The sequence below is a fragment of the Bufo gargarizans genome, chromosome 2 (assembly GCF_014858855.1).
Source record: "Bufo gargarizans isolate SCDJY-AF-19 chromosome 2, ASM1485885v1, whole genome shotgun sequence".
NCBI classification, from domain to species: domain Eukaryota; kingdom Metazoa; phylum Chordata; class Amphibia; order Anura; family Bufonidae; genus Bufo; species Bufo gargarizans.
The window spans coordinates 28,691,594-28,705,015 of NC_058081.1; positions in this window are offsets into that span (position 1 = coordinate 28,691,594).

Genomic DNA, 13,422 nt, shown 5'->3' on the forward strand with positions numbered 1-13,422 from the left:
GAGGTTAACATCCCTACCCTCAAGGATGTCTTCCCTGATGCTGATTGGCACGAAATGAGATGGAGCCACGTTGGGGATGGCCTGGACAGAACGGGTATCTCCTACGGCAGAGGTGGCAGCGACCGGGACCTCAGGGGCAGAAATCGGAACGACCGAGCCGTGAGACTCGATTAATTCCAACCTTGCCTGTATCGAGGTGACCGTCGAGGTCAGACTGTTCAACATGACGTGCAACTGCGTGAGTGACGTCTGCACCGTGGTCATAGGGGGATCGTCACTACTGGGCACTAAAGAGTCTTTCCACAGTCGATACAACTCTGCCTTCCTGGCGGAAGCCGGGAAAGGGACGCCCTTCTTCGTTAGCTCCGACATGAGCTTGGGAATGGTCCATGCACGTAGGGACGGAATACTGCCCCCCTCAGACATTCCTGCTGCGTTTTCGTCCACGGACGCCTCGATGATGTCTGATGCGTGTGACATCACAGCTGTGGAAACAGTAACATAAGTGACCGGCTAAACTGGACGACCACCAGTATCCGTGAAACTGCACGCAAAGCAAGGAAAGGTGTACTGCCCCAGAAATCTACACTGACCACCACAGAAAGTTCGTGAAACAGCACAACCTGGACGTGAGACAATGCGTGAGACACATAACCCACTGATGGGCACTTCCTTTCCCCTCCCCCACGTGAACCCCTACTACCTTACCGATAAGCCACAATCACGTAATGAGATCAAGACAACTTGGACCCTGGAAGCAACAATGAAGGTGTCAACTGTGGATCGTGCCTGCCATACGGAAACGTGCAGGTAAAACATGGAATGATTGGACATGAGCTGTAAGCTGCAGGCGACCGGTAGAAGGGGTTAGTCACTGGCTAAGATGTACCCCCCTCGACCGTTCCGGCGTTGTCACGGATCCCTGCCTATCTAGGTGGCACGGCGGCCCGTGCCAGACTTTGGTGAAAACGCAGAGCATGGCCAATGCGCCCCCCGCATTCCACCACGATAACCGCGTGGGGAGCGCGGAGCTCCCTGGCACCGTGGCCCGAATGGGGGGACCCTCTAGCGCACTGGCCCCTGCCCCACGCCAACACAGAACGTGAGCCACGTGGAGGGCTGCGCGGCTCCCTGGTAGAGTGCCCAGTGCGGGGGGTGCCCTCCGTCGCTCAGGGCCTACCCACCTGCCGGCTGAGCACTTCTACCGCGTGGGGAGTAGCGTAGCCCTCTGGCCTAAACCGGTGCGGAGGGGCCCTGAATCAACGCGGGCCCCGCCACATCGGTCAATGGATGTTGCCGCGTGGGGGGTCACGCCGTTCCCTGGCAGGGTGCCCAGTGCAGGGGTGCCCCCCTTGCTCGAGGGGCCGACCCGCCGCCGGCTGGGCACACCCACCACGTGGGGAAACGGCGCAGCCCCCTGGCATTTAGGAGCCGGGACAGGGGGGGCCTTATATGAGCCGGCCCCCACCCTTCACCGGTTGAGACGAGCCACGTGGGGGGTCACGCCGCTCCCTGGCAGGGTGCCCAGTGCAGGGGTGCCCCCCTTGCTCGAGGGGCCGACCCGCCGCCGGCTGGGCACACCCACCACGTGGGGAAATGGCGCAGCCCCCTGGCATCTAGGAGCCGGGACAGGGGGGAGGCCTCATGTGACCCAGCCGCCCCCCTTTGCCGGATAAACTGTGGCCCCGTGGCGCCGCACTCGCTCCCTGGCAGGGTGCTCATCTGGGGGCCGACCCACCGCCGGCTGAGCCCGCCCACCACGTGGGGAGGTAGTGCGAAGCTGGCCAGATCGGAGGGGTAAGGGGGAAGGCCTCTGCTCCATCGAGTGCCCCGCCCCCCGCTGGTGAAGTGGGACGTGGTGGACCTGTAAGCGGGGAAGGAGGGGAGTGCCGCCACCGTCGTGGCTCCGCCCCCCGCCGGAGGAGGGCAGTGTTCGGGAACCCTGTGTGGACGGGAGGAGGGGAGCTCGTCACCGTCGTGGCTCCGCCCCCCCCCTCCCCCGCCGGAGGAGGGCAGTGTTCGGGAGCCCTGTGTGGACGGGGGGAGGAGCGGAGCGCAGACGCCGCCGCCCCCCTTCCCCCTGAATGACGGCCAGACATCGTGCATGAGGGAGCCTGGCCTCCGTGCGGTCCGCCCCCAGCCTGGAGGAAAAGAAGCGATGCGGTCCGGAGCATAGCCCCACTCACCTAGGGGCCAGCCGACCGGACTCCACTCACCTGCCTGCTGAAGACAAAGATGCCAGGTACGAGCGCACGCTTCCTGCGAAACTCTGCACGTCGTACGATTTGTGGGAGGGCACTGGCCGTTGAAGTAGGCAACCAAGCCCCTCCCACAAATACAGGCCAATGAATCGGCCTTACACAAGTTTTAAAACTGCCTGCTGTCATTAACCCCTGGCTGTGCTGAAGTTGGTGGTGAAGGTGTTATGCTGACCGGATGAGGAGCTGGTAGAGGATGAGGAAGCAGAGTAGGAGAAGGAAGCAACAGGAGACAAACTGAAGCGCCCTGCAATCCTCGATGGTGGAAGAACATGTGCCAAACTGCTATCCGCCTCAGGCCCAGCCCAGCCGCCACTGCATTTACCCAGTGTGCTGTTATGGAGATATAACGGCCCTGACCGTGCTTACTGGTCCACGTATCCGTAGTCAGGTGCACCTTGCCACAGATTTTGTGCCCTACTTGGTTGTGAAGGGAAGGGATGGCTCGCCTTGAAAAGTAGTGGCGGCTGGGCACGACGTACTGTGGGACAGCCAATGCCATAAGGCCTTTAAAACTATCCGTCTCCACCAGACAGAATGACAGCATTTCAAAGGCAAGTAATTTAGAAATGCAGGCATTCAGGGCTAGGGATCGCAGGTGGGTAGGGGAGTACTTCCTCTTCCTCTCCAGCATTTGGGATATGGAGAGCTGAATGCTTCCGTGGGACATTGTGGAGATGCTTGGTGACCCAGGTGTTGGTGTTGCTGGCAGATCCTCTGTTTGCAGGATTCCAGGTGGCACTGTCACCCCAGAAGTGGATGAAGAGGCCACGACTGCAGCAGAAGAGGAAGCAGGAATAGCCAGAGACCTTTCTTGGTATTTGAGGTGTCTACTCCACTGCAGCTCGTGCTTTGCACTTAAATGCCTGGTCATGCAGGTTGTGCTCAGGTTGAGAACCTTTATGCCTCGCTTCAGGCTCTGATTGCACATCGTGCAAACCACTCGTGTCTTGTCGTCAGCACATTGTCTGAAGAACTGCAATGCCAGGGAACTCCTTGGAGCTGGCTTTGGTGTGCTTGGTACCTTGCTGCGGTGGGCAGTAGGAGGCGTACTGTCTAGAGGACGGCCACTCTGCTTTTGTACCCTGCTCACTCTTCTGCTGTGCTAGTGGCTCTGTGCAACCAATGCCTCTTCCTCCGAACTACATAGGTCACTCGCATGACCTTCCACCCAGTCTTTACCCCTGCCTTCCTTGTCGGTCTGCACACTTTCGAAAGCCCCAGCAGTTGGCATCTATGTTTTGTCATCATCCGAGACGTGCTGCGATGGTCCTCCCATGTACTCATTTTGAAAAATAAGTGGTTGGGCATCGGTGCACTCAATCTCTTCCATTTCTGGGGCAGGGCTAGGTGGATGGTCCTGGGAAACCCTGCTAACAGAGTCATCAAAAAGCAGAACAGACTGCTGCGTGACTTGGGGCTCAGACTGCTTGGCTGATTTGCAAGGGGGTGAGGTGAAAGACTGATGGACATCGGCAGCAGGTGCCAAATGTGGTATTTCAGCAGGAGACTGGGTGGGCGACAATGTGAAGGAACTGGATCCACTGTCAGCAACCCAATCTACTATCGCCTGTACTTATTTCGGCCTCACCATTCGTAGAGCAGCATTAGGCCCGACCAAATACCGCTGCAGGTTTTGTCGCCTACTCGCACCTGAGAAAGGGGTTTCACTGTGCATGTAGCTGGCACAGATCGACCACGTCCTCTCCCTGCAACAGGAGCTCCACCAGCAGCACCACGACCTGGGCCACGTCCCTTATTTGACGCTCTCCTCATATTTTTCGAATTTAGGATCTTGCCCTAAATGGGTGTTTAATTAATAGTATAATAGAAACACAGTATGTAAAGGGAGTATCTCACAGGGCCTGAACCAGTGTAGGCCTGAAGTAAATATATCTTTGCCCAAAATGGCTGTATTTCAAATGCCTGATTCAAACCTCTGTATGTAGAGGGAGTATCTCACACGGCCTGAACCAGTGTAGGCCTGAAGTAAATATATCTTTGCCCAAAATGGCTGTATTTAAAATGGCTGTATTTCAAATCCCTGAATCAAACCCCTGTATATAGAGGGGGTATCTCACAGGGCCTGAACCAGTGTAGGTCTTAAGTAAATATATCTTTGCACAAAATGGCTGTATTTCTAAAGGCTATATTTCTTATGCCTGATTCAAACCCCTGTATGTAGGGGGTATCTCACACGGTCTGAACGAGTGTAGCCCTGAAGTAAATATATCTTTGCACAAAATGGCTGTATTTCAAATGGCTGTATTTCAAATCCCTGGTTCAAACCCCTGTATGTAGAGGGAGTATCTCACAGGACCTGAACCAGTGTAGGCCTGAAGTAAATATTTATTTGTCCAAAATGGCTGTATTTCAAATCCCTGATTCAAACCCCTGTATGTAGAGGGAGTATCTCACAGGACCTGAACCAGTTAAGGCCTGAAGTAAATATTTCTTTGCCCAAAATGGCTGTATTTCAAATGTCTGTATTTCAAATCCCTGATTCAAACCCCTGCATGTAGAGGGGGTATCTCACACGGTCTGAACCAGTGTAGGCCTGAAGTAAATATATCTCTGCACAAAATGGCTGTATTTCACATCCCTGATTCAAACCCCTGTATGTAGAGAGGGTATCTCACACGGTCTGAACCAGTGTAGGCCTGGAGTAAATATTTCTTTGGCCAAAATGGCTGAATTTCAAATGGCTGTATTTCAAATCCCTGATTCAAACCCCTGTATGTAGAGGGAGTATCTCACAGGGCCTGAACCAGTGTAGGCCTGAAGTAAATATTTCTTTGGCCAAAATGGCTGTATTTCAAATGGCTGTATTTCAAATCCCTGATTCAAACCCCTGTATGTAGAGGGGGTATCTCACAGGGCCTGAACCAGTGTAGGCCTGAATATTGGTGCACCATATGGCAGTAATTAAAATCTCTGAATGTAACCCAAATGTATTAAGGATGTATCTCACAATGACATCTACATCAAAGGCTGCCAACTAAATTTATTGTACCCAAACGAGTGTTTTTAAAACCCCAGAAAATGATGGGTGTATTTCTACCTTAAATTGCACACTGACTAATCCAGATGTTGTAGTTTGCTCCCAAAAAATGGTGATTTGCAGTGTCCCAAAAGCTTGGATGCAATGCTGGTGCACTGAGCATGAATAAAATGGCCGCCCCCGCCACCCACCTAACTAACTGAATTTTAAAAGTTATATTTTTTTTTGGTCAATGGCCTAATGGCAGGGTAAAACGATTGTGTTCTGCACCCACACAACTATTTCTAGGCAGATCATTGAGTTAGATTCCCTCCTATTCTCTCCCTGAAATCGCCAGTCCAGCAGCATCCTCTCCCTACACTTGTAACAGCAGAGTGAGGTGCAGCGCTACGTGACTCAAGCTTATATAGAGCCTGGGTCACGTGCTGCACTGGCCAATCACAGCCATGCCATTAGTAGGCATGGCTGTGATGGCCTCTTGGAGCAAGTAGTATGACGCTTGTTGATTGGCTGCCGTGCAGCCTTTCAAAAAGCGCCAAGAAAGCGCCGAACACCGAACCCGAACTTTTACGGAAATGTTCGGGTTCGGGTCCGAGGTCCAAAAATCCTAAAGTTCGGTACGAAGCCGAACTTTACAGTTCAGGTTTGCTCAACCCTAAACCTTAGCCTTAATCTAGCTTTAGCCTTAACCTAGCCTTAAAGCAAAAAATGACTTTGAAAGCAAAAACTTTTATTTTTTTTCTGTTCGGTTATGCAAATAATTTTTACACCTTTTTTTCCAGGAAGCCTTATTTTTATTTTAGTATTTAAATTTAAATTTTATAACCCCCCAAATATGTGAGAGAAAAAACAATATTTTTTTTTTTTCCATTTCTTATTGTTAGTAGCACAATGTATATTTTCTACGTTATGTCTCCTTTTTGTATTACTTGTTTTGATATAAGAAATGTATAGGTTATGGTTGCTGGGAGTGGATGCTGTAGTGTAGTGGCATTTTTTTTTCCAATTTTGTCTTTTTTATTTTACATTTTTTTCATACAAGACCTTTGGAGAAATTTACCGTTTCATTTATTTTTACTTCTTACATATTACACCCAGTTACAGGGGATACACAGCTACATAGACATTGTACAAGGCTGTACAGCCTCACCGAAGAGCTGATATGGGTCTACTAAAACCCAGCAGCTCATTTATTTGCTGCCCCCAGTGATGATATAATTGCCAGGACAGGAGGATAAAGCAGCATTGCCACTTCCCGATGGCTATGTACAGTGCTAAGTTTGCAGCTTTGGGAAAGGCAGGGCTGGAGATAAATTGTCCCTGCCTTCTCTCTATCCATTTGCTACTGACAGAAGACTCTCGGCTCCTGCAGCTGCACAACTACCATTCAGTTATCAAGGAGCTTTCACAGTGTGGATAGGATGGGAGAAGATTGGGCAGAGCCAAACCTTATGCTGTGCAGCCACAGGAAGATACAGTAAGCAGCTTGATGCTCTGCACTTGACAACCCACCCCTTATCATAGAGGGCAGAGACTTTCCTGGGACTGTAATTTGTTGGGACTGTCTCTGAAAATTAGGGACGGTCACAGCAAATTTTTGAAAATTGACAACTATGCATATTGTGCTTCACAGGTTTAATCCATTTTGGAGGCAAAAGAAGAAAATGTGTTTCCTATTCTTCAACCCTTTGTTCTTTCCATGTCTGTAAATTTTGTGCAAATTACTCTATAGCCAAAAACCTTCGATTCTATGATTAGTCAAGGGGACGGCAGGGCTATATTGAGAATATCTGCACTACATCTTGCATGCTACTTAAAAATAAGCCATGAAACTGGGTCGTCTTAAAGGAAATGCCAACTGATATTTTTCTTCATAAGGGTCAAAACAGCATAACAAAATTAAAATTAACCCCTTAGTGACCAAGCCTGTTTGGGCCTTAATAACCAAGCCAAATTTTGGAAATCTGACGTGTCATTTTAGCTTAGAATAACTTTGTAATGGTTTTGCCATCAAAGTAATTCTGACATTTGTTTTCTCGTCATATATTGTACTTTACTAAGGTGGTAAAATTCTACCGATAAAATTTGCGTATCTTTATTAAAAAAGTGAAAATTTATGAACATTTTTAAAAATTGCCACATTTTCCTATTTTCAACTGCAATATTTCATATACAGTACATACATAAATACTATTCAATATTTTTTATCAGAAATATATTTCCACATCTTAACTTTATTTTGGCTGCACACATTTTTGAAGTACATATTTTTTCCTGCAACAAGCCAAGTTTGCAGAGGCTTATATAAGTGTCAGAATAATAGAACCCCCCAAAAGTGAACCCATTTTAAAAACTAGGCCCCTTAACGTATTTACCTTGACCCACTAGTTTTTTAAAGAAATTAATGCTAAGAAGGTGAAAAAAAATGTAATTTTCATTTTTTACACTAAAGTGTCAAATTAAAAATAGATTTTTTTCTACAGAGCAAATGAAAATGAAGATGTACATTCCAAAATGTATCACCCTGTTTCTCCTGTCTTCAGAAATATCCCCATTGTGGCCCTATTCTTATGTCTTGACAAACGGCAGGGCCCAAACATAAAGGAGCACCCAGTTGTTTTCAGAACACAAAATTTGCTTGAAAATGGTTCAGGCCCCATTGCACACTTGTAATGGCGTTGAGCTGCCAAAACAATAGAAAACCCCCATAATGGACCCCATTTTGAAAACTAGACCCCCTAAAGTATTCATCTAGGGGTGTAGTGAGCATTTAGTTTTTTGTAGAATTTTTTTGTAGAAATTAATGCAAAGCAGGCAGAAAAAAAATATTTTTCATTTTTTACACAAAAGTGTCAATTTAAAGACAGATTTTTTTTCTACAGAGCACATGAAAATGAAGATCTACACTTCAAAATGTAAGGAAACAAATCAGAAAAAGTAAAATTAGTTCCGATGTCTGGAAAAAAAATTAGCTCCACCACCCATCCCAAAGGGATCCCTCCCTCCCTGGAAAGCCCACAAACTAAACATAAAATGAGAATAAATTGAATTCCTGAACCCCCCCATTCTTTTTGGTATTAAATTAAATTAATAATTCACAACCGTATGGTACGTTTCAAAGCAGCGGTAATTACAGAGGCCTGGTTGTGATGGGCAACTGGAGCAGTAAGTCCCTCCTCCTTCCATGTTTGCTACACACCCGGCATCTTTTCTGTGGATAAGTTTTGCTAGTAGTGGCAGGGACGGGGTGAGGGAAATGGGAGGATGTTCGAAGGCTTGCCCAGTTTCAGGGGACTCAAACAGGAGACTCTCAACCACCTTTTCCTGGTACTCGAGGAAGTTGAGGTTTCCCTGGGACTTTTTAAATAAAATAAAACTATTGTAGGTAGCAATCTGGATGAGGTGGTTTTTATACCAGGCCCTGTTTTTTCACTTCACCAGGTAGGGATGAAGTGCCTGGTCCTAGAGGTCTACACCTCCCATAAATTTATTGTAGTCTGTCACACAGAATGGTTTGTGCTTGTCCGCCGTAGCCCCCCTCTCCCTAACTGCCACTGTGGTGTCTGCATGCAAGGTGGTCAGCATGTAGACATCCTTCCTGTCCATCCACTTCACAGCAAGCAGCTGGTCACTTGCGAGGGCAAAGGATGTTCCTTTCTCCAAACGTTTGGAGACCAGCGGTTGTGGGTATCCAACTCAATTTTTGCGATTTTTTTTATTTATTTCAGAGCCTGGAAACTATAGGCCGGTAAGTTTAACATCTGTTGTGGGTAAACTGTTTGAAGGTTTTCTGAGAGATGCTATGTTAGAGCATCTTAACGGAAATAAGCAAATAACGCCATATCAGCATGGCTTTGTGAGGGATCAGTCATGCCAAACTAATTTAATCAGTTTCTATGAGGAGGTAAGTTCTAGACTTGACAGCGGTGAATCAATAGATGCCGTGTATCTGGATTTCTCCAAAGCATTTGACACGGTACCACATAAAAGGTTAGTATATAAAATGAGAATGCTCGGACTGGGAGAAAACGTCTGTAAGTGGGTAAGTAACTGGCTCAATGATAAAAAACTGAGGGTGGTTATTAACGGTACATACTCAGATTAGGTCACTGTCACTAGTGGAGTACCTCAGGGGTCAGTATTGGGCCCTATTCTCTTCAATATATTTATTAATGATCTTGTAGAAGGCTTGCATAGTAAAATATCAATTTTCGCAGATGACACTAAACTGTGTAAAGTAATTAACACTGAAGAGGGATCTGGATAGATTGCAGGCTTGGGCAGAGAAGTGGCAGATGAGGTTTAACACTGACAAATGTAAAGTTATGCACATGGGAAGGAATAATGCAAGTCATCCGTACATACTAAATGGTAAAACACTAGGTAACACTGACATGGAAAAGGATGTAGGGATTTTAATAAACAGCAAACTAAGCTGCAAAAACCAGTGTCCGGCAGCTGCTGCCAAGGCCAATAAGATAATGGGTTGCATCAAAAGGGGCATAGATGCCCGTGATGAGAACATAGTCCTACCACTTTACAAATTTACAGACCACACATGGAGTACTGTGTACAGTTCTGGGCTCATGTAAACAAGGCAGACATAGCAGAGCTGGAGAGGGTCCAGAGGAGGGCAACTAAAGTAATAACTGGAATGGGTAGACTACAGATCCCAGAAAGATTGTCAAAATTAGGGTTATTCACTTTAGAAAAAAGACGACTGAGGGGAGATCTAATTACTATGTATAAATATATCAGGGGTCAGTACAGAGATCTCTCCCATCATCTGTTTATCCCCAGGACTGTGACTGTGACGAGGGGACATCCTCTGCGTCTGGAGGAAAGAAGGTTTGTACACAAACATAGAAGAGGATTCTTTGCGGTAAGAGCAGTGAGACTATGGAACTCTCTGCCTGAGGAGGTGGTGATGGTGAGTACAATAATGGAATTCAAGAGGGGCCTGGATGTATTTCTGGAGTGTAATAATATTACAGGCTATAGCTACTAGAGAGGGGTCGTTGATCCAGGGAGTTATTCTGATTGCCTGACTGGAGTCGGGAAGGAATTTTTTATTCCCCTAAAGTGATGAAAATTGGCTTCTACCTCAGTTTTTTTTTGCCTTCCTCTGGATCAACTTGCAGGATAACAGGCCGAACTGGGTGGGCAAATGTATTTTTTCGGCCTTATGTACTATGTTACTACTATGTTACTATGACACTTGTGGGGTTCCATCGTCTTACATAAATAGACATGGGCTTTTGTACAGCAAACTGTGTGGCGTACAAATTAGTTTGCTGCACAATTAACTCAAGGAAGTTATCATCCACAAATAAATGAAAAAAATCATAAGGGGTAAAATTGACGACATCCACACTAATTTGGGGAGTGGATAAAAATTGGGGTACTTGGGGAAAAATGAAGTGGCAGGAACCCATGTAGCAGAAGGGATGGGACTGCTGGGTGGAGAATGAGAGGAGGTGGCGACTTCTACCATCATAGGGCTATGGGGTCTGGGGATGGAATCGGAGTCCCCGCTATTAGAGTTGAGCGGACACCTGGATGTTGGGGTTCGAGAAGTTCGGCCGAACTTCCCGGAAATGTTCGGGTTCGGGATCCGAACCCAATCCGAACTTCGTCCCGAACCCGAACCCCATTGAAGTCAATGGGGACTCGAACTTTTCAGGCACTAAAAAGGCTGTAAAACAGCCCAGGAAAGGGCTAGAGGGCTGCAAAAGGCAGCAACATGTAGGTAAATCCCATGCAAACAAATGTGGATGTCATAGCAGAGAATCAGGCTTCACGTCAGCCACCACTGCAACAGTCCATTGACATATATTTAGGCCCAGCACGCAGGCAGAAGAGAGAGGTCCCGTAACAGAGAATCTGTCTTCATGTCAGCAGAGAATCAGTCTGCATGTCATAGCAGAGAATCAGGCTTCACGTCAGCCACCACTGCAACAGTCCATTGGCATATATTTAGGCCCAGCACCCAGGCAGAGGAGAGAGGTCCCGTAACAGAGAATCTGGCTTCATGTCAGCAGAGAATCAGTCTGCATGTCAAAGCAGAGAATCAGGCTTCACGTCAGCCACCACTGCAACAGTCCATTGTCATATATTTAGGCCCAGCACCCAGGCAGAGGAGAGAGGTCCCGTAACAGACAATCTGGCTTCATGTCAGCAGAGAATCAGTCTGCATGTCATAGCAGAGAATCAGGCTTCACGTCAGCCACCACTGCAACAGTCCATTGTCATATATTTAGGCCGAGAACACAGGCAAAGGAGAGAGGTCCCGTAACAGAGAATCTGTCTTCATGTCAGCAGAGAATCAGTCTGCATGTCATAGCAGAGAATCAGGCTTCACGTCAGCCACCAGTGCAACAGTCCATTGTCATATATTTAGACCCAGCACCCAGGCAGAGGAGAGAGGTCCCATAACACAGAATCTGTCTTCATGTCAGCAGAGAATCAGTCTGCATGTCATAGCAGAAAATCAGGCTTCACGTCAGCCACCAGTGCAACAGTCCATTGTCATATATTTAGGCCCAGCACCCAGGCAGAGGGGAGAGGTCACGTAACAGAGAATCTGTCTTCATGTCAGCAGAGAATCAGTCTGCATGTCATAGCAGAGAATCAGGCTTCACGTCAGCCACCACTGCAACAGTCTATTGGCATATATTTAGGCCCAGCACCCAGGCAGACGAGAGAGGTCCCGTAACAGAGAATCTGGCTTCATGTCAGCAGAGAATCAGTCTGCATGTCATAGCAGAGAATCAGGCATCACGTCAGCTACCACTGCAACAGTCCATTGGCATATATTTAGGCCCAGCACACAGGCAGAGGAGAGAGGTCCCGTAACAGAGAATCTGTCTTCATGTCAGCAGAGAATTAGTCTGCATGTCATAGCAGAGAATCAGGCTTCACGTCAGCCACCACTGCAACAGTCCATTGGCATATATTTAGGCCCAGCACACAGGCAGAGGAGAGAGGTCCCGTAACAGAGAATCTGTCTTCATGTCAGCAGAGAATTAGTCTGCATGTCATAGCAGAGAATCAGGCTTCACGTCAGCCACCACTGCAACAGTCCATTGGCATATATTTAGGCCCAGCACCCATGCAGAGGAGAGAGGTCCCGTAACAGAATATCTGGCTTCATGTCAGCAGAGAATCAGTCTGCATGTCATAGCAGAGAATCAGGCTTCACGTCAGCCACCACTGCAACAGTCCATTGTCATATATTTAGGCCCAGCACCCAGGCAGAGGAGAGAGGTCCCGTAACAGAGAATCTGGCTTCATGTCAGCAGAGAATCAGTCTGCATGTCATAGCAGAGAATCAGGCTTCACGTCAGCCACCAGTGCAACAGTCCATTGTCATATATTTAGGCCCAGCACCCAGGCAGAGGAGAGAAGTCCCGTAACAGAGAATCTGGCTTCATGTCAGCAGAGAATCAGTCTGCATGTCATAGCAGAGAATCAGGCTTCACGTCAGCCACCACTGCAACAGTCTAAAGTCAGATATTTAGGCCCAGCACACAGGCAGAGGAGAGAGGTCCCGTAACAGAGAATCTGTCTTCATGTCAGCAGAGAATCAGTCTGCATGTCATAGCAGAGAATCAGGCTTCACGTCAGCCACCAGTGCAACAGTCCATTTTCATATATTTAGGCCCAGCACCCAGGCAGAGGAGAGAGGTCCCGTAACAGAGAATCTGGCTTCATGTCAGCAGAGAATCAGTCTGCATGTCATAGCAGAGAATCAGGCTTCACGTCAGCCACCACTGCAACAGTCCATTGTCATATATTTAGGCCCTGCACCCAGGCAGAGGAGAGAGGTCCCGTAACAAAGAATCTGTCTTCATGTCAGCAGAGAATCAGTCTGCATGTCATAGCAGAGAATCAGGCTTCACGTCAGCCACCAGTGCAACAGTCCATTGTCATATATTTAGGCCCAGCACACAGGCAGAGGAGAGAGGTCCCGTAACAGAGAATCTGTCTTCATGTCAGCAGAGAATCAGTCTGCATGTCATAGCAGAGAATCAGGCTTCACGTCAGCCACCAGTGCAACAGTCCATTGTCATATATTTAGGCCCAGCACCCAGGCAGAGGAGAGAGGTCCCGTAACAGAGAATCTGGCTTCATGTCAGCAGAGAATCAGTCTGCATGTCATAG